The 8591-nt window shown below is 55.1% G+C and overlaps 1 long non-coding RNA gene across 1 annotated transcript; it reads right to left on the reverse strand.

The window, feature by feature from the left end:
- Nucleotides 1-3822: 3822 nt before the first annotated feature.
- LOC308176682 lies at nucleotides 3823-6487 on the reverse strand. Its single transcript, XR_013938474.1, has 2 exons — nucleotides 6373-6487; nucleotides 3823-5615 (listed from the first exon to the last, which is right to left on the reverse strand). It is a non-coding gene; the product is annotated as an uncharacterized lncRNA (long non-coding RNA).
- Between the last annotated feature and the right edge of the window lie 2104 nt (nucleotides 6488-8591).

Here is an 8591-nt window from a genome sequence, read left to right on the forward strand (position 1 = left end):
CAGGTAACCCAGAAAACCAACAAGCCTTCTCTCACAGGACTGAAGGAAGTGAAGGCCAAGTGTGCCTGGATGTTTTACCTGCACAATACCAGCTGTTGGTGGGAATTATTCATTCAAGAGAGACGTGAGATGAAGATCATTTGGCTGACAGAGTCCTCCCATGGAGGTACCTGCTGGATATGGAGTAGCACCTGACTGGGGGAAGCCAGCTCTAGGTCTGAGGAGGGTTCCTGTGAGGGAGAATTGGATCAGACTTGCTCTGGCAAAGGCATGTGATGGGCAGAGGAGGAGGTGGGAGCTGATCTGCTCCTGAAATGAGTGTTTGGGAAGCTGGTGACAACTCTAAACTCCTGTTGTTGTTACCTGGCTCACCTCTGCGTGGCCATTGGGATGGTTTGCTCTCTCATGTGGTGTGTACAGAGGAGAATAGGGGAGGGAAAATGTTGCCTTTGATCAAGCCAGCAGCATTTCTCAGCAGTGACGTGCTTCGTTTCCCACTCAGGTGAAAAGGAGCCACACTGCGTACATTGCCATGTATCTGTGATACGGCAGAGTCCGTCCTGTCCCCTGCTCTCCTCCCCTCCACTTCTGCAGCAGCACACCTTCACAGCCCTGACATCCAGCTCCTCACACGTCCCTTTAGAAACAACCTGGGCAGCAACTCTACAAACATGTGTGACCGAGTTACATGAGTTTAAGCCTTGGTTCCTAAGGCCACAGAGCTACGGCTGGGCCCGTGCTAGGCCTCACTCCCAATTTTCAGGGAGCCTAAAGGCAGGCCTGCCATGAGTCCCCACATCGCTTGTGGCAAGATGAGAGTCGGGGACACCATGAGTCCAGCGGTGTGGAGACCCTAAGGCCTCCCAGGGATGTGGCATCACCTGAAGGTGGGGAAGAGGGGTACCAGGCAAGTGTTTATTGGCAAATAATTTGCCAAGAAATGGGATTTCAGGGGAATGAAAACGTTCGCATATCCAGGCCTAATGCAGCAAGCGGTTTTGGCTGGAAGGCGAGTGTGGGAGGGGGATTTTTAAAATATCAAAATATTTCATTTCATGGCAATCTTTCTGAATTATTCTGTTTTCTAAATGCCAAAATGTTGTGAATGGACATTTTGAAAGGGAATTTCTGACATTTCATTTCAAACCAGCGTTTTGCATTTAAGTCTTGACCCAGGTTGAAAGATAAGCGGTCAGACACAAGAGCCTAATAACCACAAATTAAAAGCTTATTCAAATTAAAAGCTATTTCAAGCTCAGCAGAATGTTTCAATCTCTGAATTATGCCTTGAAAAAAATATTAAAAAAAAGTCTTTATTGGTTCAACCACAATGATTTCCTCCACATTTTTTTTTTTAATCTCTGGTTTTGAACTAGAGCTTACATTATTTGCCCAGCTTTCCTGGTAGAAATCTTCATTAGTGGTAAGTGTGCTGTGGCAGGCATAGTCGGAGAAAGCTGAGGTTTGGTTAAGTATGAGCACGGGATGCTTGGCCAGTGGTCAGTCCTGAGAGCTGGTGACCTGGATTCCTTCCCTGACCACGTGTCCGGGTCAACGTGCCCAGCACCTCTGGGATGGTGGAGACAATGGAGCAGAAATGTGGTTGGGGTATCCCATTGTGTTTGGGATAAAAGCGGCTTGAGGTGAAATAAAAACACCCTTGAGCACCTCGGACAGGGTTTCACTCTTATCTCAATAAATTTCACTCTTATCTCAGTACAGCTGGTTACGGTGGGGTTTTGGCTGTGCGCTTCTCCATGACGTTTGCTTGGGTTCAGCTCCACAGGTGGCAACAAGCAGAGTGACACCTAGCAAAGCCCTGGTGGCCACAGCACTTTCGTCATCTAGCTTTAGGAAAGGTTGAGACCAAAGCACCATCATCTTCTATCACTGCCCCACGGACCCCTATGAGAAGCAGCGGAGCTCTCTGTGGGCAGTTTTAGAGGGGGGATCCTAGTGTAAGCAAGAATTTTTTTTACTGATTTGGGAAGGGGCCCTGGTTCTTCTCACAATGGGTGGGTGGGCTGGGGGAAAGCTGCCCGGGTGGGATGAAGGACAGTGCCGGTGCTTTGAGAAGATGCTGTGCCCCGACTGCATCTGCTGTACAAAGGCCAGTTCAGCCTCGAAGGACACGAAGAACAGCCTTCCTCCCCCCTCTTGCTGCCCCCAGCCCCTCGTCCCCACCACCCCATCCTCCCTGCTGGCCATGAATAGAGTTGGCACGGGTGGGCGCAGCCCCAGCCGCTGGGGCTGATGGCTCCTGACCTGAATAAGCAGCATAAAGGCACGGAGCAGCCCCATCGCGGCTCCATCCCGACTCATCCTCCCCAGCTGCGGGAGCATCCGCTGCGAGCCCAGACTGGCCATTCCTACCCCATCCTTCAGTGCAGTTTGTCTTTCTCTCCCTCTCTCATCTCCCCCCGCCTCTCTCTCTCTTGCTCTCTCTCTCTCTTTTTTTTATTTAATCTCCTTTTTCGAACATATCATTACAGGAGCAACAAAAAAGATGGGACAATACAGCCATTGATGAGCTGCTCTCGTCCTCCCGTCCCGGTCCCCCCCACTCCCTCCCTTCCCTCCTCTGGTGCGTGCCAACACTCTTTCCACCCGCCCAGGGCTGGAGCCAGCGCCAAACAACCTCTGCTAATAAACAAGAGGAACCAGATAAACCAGGAACACAATAGAGGGATTTGTTGCACTTTAGTGATGGTGGGAACAATGTCAACTCCGTGGCGCAGCTGCATGGACCCCCTCCCATCATCTCCCCCCACTGCCTCGCGCCCCCCGCGCACTCACAGCCCAACACTGTGATTTATGAAAGGCCAGAGGTCACTGTGCATTAAAGGGCTCCTTTCTTGCATCATTTATTAACCCCTCTACAACAAGGGGTGCTCATTGTGGTGGTGGTGGTGGTGGGATGGGGATGGGGAGGGGGCGGAGGAGTCCATCCTGGAGGCACCGTGCATCTCTTGCAGGATGCTGAGATGCAGAGCTAGTACTTAAAACCATTTTCACACCAACCCGGTGTGTATGGGGAGGAGGAAAAGCTTTGGTGAGATGCACTTCGGCTGCAAAATGTGGGCCAGCAAAAGCAACCCGTGTATTCCAGCAGGGCTCTGTTCACATTTCCCATGGGTCGCCACCTACCCAGCCTGTGCTCAACACCGTGCTGGTGAGCTGTGCTCACAGTCAGCCCTGCGGCCGTGCACACACCTAGGGCTGGCCCGAAAGGTTGCCCTGAATAACCCATCGGCCATATAGTGGTCCTGCAGAGACAATCTGGGTGCATCACAGTAGCCCTAGGACACCTTGTGCCACCAGGCGTGAACATACAGGCCACCTGCAATGCAGCCAGACAGAGAGGAGGTAGGTGGGCCACTCTGAGATCCCCTTCTCAGGCCAGTAGGGATGTGGCCAAAATCTTTTTTGCCGGTTGCCATCACAGGTAGCGTTGTGGTGTCACCACACAGTGCTTTCAAGCCTCCCTGCATGGCCACGAAGCAGCGCGATGAAATGCAGATGTGCTCATTTGCCAGCCTGGTCTTTCGTTGCAGAAACTGCAGTGCCCACAGTCACTTTGGGAGAGCTGATGTGGTGGCAAAGGGCTCAGCACTGAACTCTGCAGTCCCCTGAGCTACCCCACATCCCCAGATGCACTTATGGGCTCCTTGGAGACCCTCTCTGTGGGCAAGCTTGCTGGTGAGGACAAATCCCAGCTCTCCTGATAGCCCTTGCAGCTTGGTGGAAGGGAGGTGGTGGCGGTGATGGGTTGGGACATCTTCCCCTGCCATGAAACAAACGGGGAACAAGGGACAAAAGGTCTGGAAATGAGCCCCCAAATTAGGAGCTGGCCCTTTGAGAAAGGGTGCGCAGGGCAGAGGGGATGCAGAGGCTGGGGTCCCGCCGCCCGAATGCCGGCTGGTAGCTCTGGTTACCAGCACAAGCGCTCCTGCCCTGGCTTTGGTGCCTCGGCCTGGGGCCGTGCTCCCTCGCTCGCTCTCCCTCACATTCCTCCGGGAGCTGATCAGGGCTTGAATGACACCCCAGATGACTCCTTGCTATTAATTCCTGCGAACAGAATGGGCTCCTTGTTCTCCCAGTCCTACTCTCTGGAGGAATTACAGGGGCCAAGGCAGCGGGCTGAAGCTTTCGCGACTTAACCCTTCCCCTGGCTCCCCGGGAGCCTCCCTGCTGCCAGCGGGCTGGCGGAGCTGAAGATCCCCCCAGAGCCACCTTGGTCCCCACTGAACGAGCCCACCCGAGTCACCCAGCACTGCTACTACGCCTTGGGAGGATCCCCTTTTCTCATCATTCAGCCCAAGAGTACACAATTCCTTTCTCCTCCCCTCCAAGCATCCCTCCTTGGACACGCAGCCCAAGAGCACCTGGCTCCTGCACTGTATCACACTGGACGTGGAAGACTCCCCCCAAGAAAAAGCAAAACCTCCTTCCCCCAGCTCCTCGCCCCTTCAGTGCTTGCTTTTTGGGGCGGTCACTTTTTGGAATCGCACCTGGCCTCTCCAGCAGGAGACGAGGGGGTTAACAGCCAGGGAGGCTCTTGCCACCCATCAAAGCAGGTAGCAGACAGACCTGCCCTGCCTCGCTCCTCTTTGATCCCAGGGACAATGGGGAGGACTTGTGTGGCATTGGAAGTCCTTCCTGTGCCTGGGGAGCCTTGGGCTATCCAAGACGATGGGTCAGGAGCTGCCCCAGGGTCTTTGTGGTGCTCAGAGGTGCTTGTCCCCTTTGCTTTCCAGGAGGGTTCCTGCACCTTCTCTCCAAAGCAGCTGGCACCGTAATCCACTGCTTTAGAGAAAATAACGCTGCTGAGCCTAGTCTCCTGCGTGTCCACAGCAATGCCTGCATGGCCACAGCAGAGCGAAGCAGGTTCCTGCATCCACAGCCCCCCTCTGCCTTTCCTGCAGCCACCATGTGCCTCCCGATGCGGTGCCGACGGACCCAGAACGGGTCACGGGCAGCTCTTTGATTTTTCTGAGTGACCCATACCATCTCCTTCCTCCTCGGGCTGCCTTGCTCTTTACTGAGCCTCCTGATGGTGAAAGCAAAGAGTCACCTGGGAGGATCTAGGACCAATACTGGAAGCTTTAGGTGAAACTGATGAGGGTTGATGAAGGCCAGAGCCTGGCTGTGGTTCCTGTGCCCGGCTCCCCGTTGCAAGGACACTTACAAATTGAAGGGCTCTGGTCATGCTGACAGTGGTGGCTGATCAAATTTGGGGTGGCTTTCATGCTTTTGTCCCCTGCAACAGGAGATCATGGCTGCCGTAGCACCAGGGAACGTGGGCTTTAGGGCCTCTCCACTTCTCCTGTTCATGGAAAGTCCTTGAAAATGACCCGAATGCTGGGAGCCCGCTGATATCAGATCGGGGAGGATTTCAGAGAGAAAGGCGTGAGGAAGCAGAGGAGACAGGGCTGGCTTCGGGTGCCCTGGCAAGCATCAGGCCTGGTCCTGATCTCACACAGCCTCCATAAATCAAGTCCCATGATGTCTCACGAGTGAGGCCATCTGCAGACCCATAGATTTTCTGAGAGTCATGATGAAATGCTTGCCTCTCCCTTTGCTCCTCGCTGCTTTTCCTATCACACTCAGGCGACCTTCAAATAAAAAGAGTAACCGGTTGAAACCTTGCCATTTTTTTTCTGATTCGTTCATGCCTTCCTCTCTGGACGGTTCAGCTGGCCACCTGGCCATCCCTTCGCTGCCAAAACCTTGCCTTCACTGGCCTCCACGTTGTCCCAGGACTGAGCTACATGTCTCCCCAGCTATTCCATGATCATGGTGATGAGACGTGAGAGGGCCCTGCCACATCTCCACACCAAAGGGGACATGCAGCCCTCACCGAGGAGGTCTGATACACTATTGCTGACTGGGGCAGGGGGATTTCCAGCAGGTGCCAAACATCTCCACCATCCTCAGCCTTCCCAGAACCGCCCTGGTCCTCCTCCTTTCTCTTTCTCCCTCCTGGCTGATGGGACTGAGCAAACCCATCTAGCTCTCCCTTAGGGGCTGAGGTCCCCCATTTCCAGCAGAAGGGCTTCCTCCTCCTCCTCCTCCTCCTCCTCCTCACCAGCTGTCTCTTCCCCTCCCCTCCAGCCATGGTGGGACCGAGGAACCTCAGGCCGGCGAGGATACAAGGACGCTCATCCCACGTGGGAGCCGGGGAGGGACGAGGGCTCAGCTTCAGCGCCTCCCCCCGAGCCACGCGAGGTGAAGGGGACCTTCTGCACCCCGTCCCCAGCACGGCCACCCCACACCCGGAGCCAGCCCGTGCCAGCCTGCCTCCCGAGGAGGCGGCAGGGTCAAGACCCCCGCGGCCCCCCGGCCTCGCCCCGCATCTCCCCGCAGGCCCACCTCCGCGGGACGGGGTGCTGCAGCGGGATGGAGCAGCGCCGCCGTCCCCGCTGCTCCCGGCCCGGGTCTCCTCTCCCGTCTTCGGGTCTGAGGCGAGCCGGGCGCTCTGAAAAAGCTTTTTATGTGCGCGCGCGCGTGTGCGTGCATCACATGATGGCCGTTCACCTGTATCCCGAACAAAGGCAGCGCACTGTTTGAGGCCCAAACAAGCGAGCAGGCAAGGGAAGGAGGGGGGTGCCGGGAAAACTGAAGGGGCTGTTGAGAGAGCGGGCGCGCGCGGGAGAAAATCCTTATCAAACTCCCAATTCATGGGTCTCCCTTTCCCTCAGCACACTGCCGGTATTGTTTGCCCGTTGTGTGTGTGTTTTTTTTCTGGTGTCTGCCCCGGCCCCCCCCCCGCCCCCCCAAGGCCCGGCTCTGACGCTGTTTTGCTCTGTGGAAAGGTTTCATGGGGAACCCCTCCCATTTTCCCAGGCGGTCCCGGGACAATACCAGTGCTGTGCCCCCGGGCTGGGCACAGGACAAAAGCTGGCCCTGTCTCGCAGATGGGGAGCTTGCTGGGGTGCAGCCACGCCAGGTCTTTGGGGCACACAGGGGATTCCTCACCTACCCCTAAGAGCAGACATGGTTTGGGGACACCAGAACTTCCCAATGGGCGTCCTCTGGTCTTTTAGGCCCCCTCCAAGCCGATTTGCCTGTCATGTTTCTCCCCACTCCCCTCCTGCAGACACACTCTCCCCTCTTACTCCTCCACTTCCCATGGGTGCAGTGAACGGGGGTCACCTCAGTGGAGGTGGCCTTTGGTGTCCCACCAACGTGGTCCTCCCAGTGAAACCCTACTGAGCAGGGCCCCCTGCTCCTGTGGTGTTGCTCTTTGTCCAGCTTGCCCAGCCCAGTGACTCCTGAAACAAAGATGGCCTCTTCTCCTCCCTCTCTTTGTGTCCTCTCACCTCAGCTGAACAGAAAGCATCACACCTCTGCCATTGCCCTACAGATATGTTCTACTACAGCTCGCTCTCCTGTCTCTCCCTCTTCATAGCATGAGGAAAGAGATGAAACACGGACGGAAAAGACTTGGAAAAGGGTGTATGAGCATGCACCTGCAATCAGTGTTGCAAGGGAGAGCTGGAAACAGGAAAAAAAGGGCTACATACAGGGAAAGAGAATTCAAAAAGAGGAGGCAGAAGCAAAGGAGACAACAAGCGACAACTAGAAAAAGGCAGAATGGGGGAAAAAAACTTGCCCACCATTTAAATAGAAGGAGACACTGAGACTGCAGATTGCAGAAACTGTGTGTCTGGTACGTGCTCCTTTGAGCCAGGCCCACATATTTTGGGATGTCCCTGTCTGGGGCCAAGGCACCCACAGCTCTTCCAACAGGGCACAGACGGGACCCGGCTCCTGCCTAGCAGGTGGCAGCATCTCCTGATGGGGACAGCGAGCAGTGGGACCAACGCTAGTCTGCATCCCTCTGCGTTACTGAAGTCCCTTCCTGATTTGCTCCCTTTCTTGCCACAGTTGGGACTGGGGGACTCAGACACTCTTCTGCTCACCCAGACCTTGGGGACATGTAAGAAAATGTGAGCTCCACGGCGCTTACTCTGCCTCCAGTGGGCCATGGGCATCCGCTGGCTTGGGAGCTGGGGTGTCTCCTGGGGGGAGAACTTGCTCCATATTATAAGGTGCGATGTTCACCTGCTGCTGCTTTGGTCAAGGAAGCAGGAACTCGATGTTAGTTTGCTAGGCTCTCCTTTGGGTTTTCTCAGCATCCAAGAAAAAGCCACACACGTTTCTCTCTTCCAAAGGGAAAAAGGCATCACGTGAGGAAGATTATCTGAGCCCCTTTTTCTGGAGTGGGTAATGATTAAGAGAAAGAAGGAAGGTAGGAGAATGCTTAAGAGGTTGTTATGCACACAGACACCTGTAAGCACCTCTGCCTGCCACAAGTTTGATCCCATTGACTTGCAGCCATTCCCACTCTCAGTTCCATTCTGTAAAGACTCCTCAGTGGGCTCTAGTGAGGTTTTCCTTGGAACCACACTATGGTTTCAGAGCTACGTTCATAGGGAAATGGTCCTATGCTGTTAGCCAGGTCTGCAAGGGCAGCAGCCAGCCCTGCAGCTTTGCTCTGAGTGTGTTAGCTTGGATGCTCAGCACCATCCCTGGGACTGCTTCCCTTATGCTTCATGTGGTGCCAGCCAGGGGTTTTGTGGGGTCTT

The sequence above is a fragment of the Anser brachyrhynchus genome (genome assembly GCF_964034855.1).
Source record: "Anser brachyrhynchus genome assembly, chromosome: 1".
Classification (NCBI taxonomy): Eukaryota; Metazoa; Chordata; class Aves; order Anseriformes; family Anatidae; genus Anser; species Anser brachyrhynchus.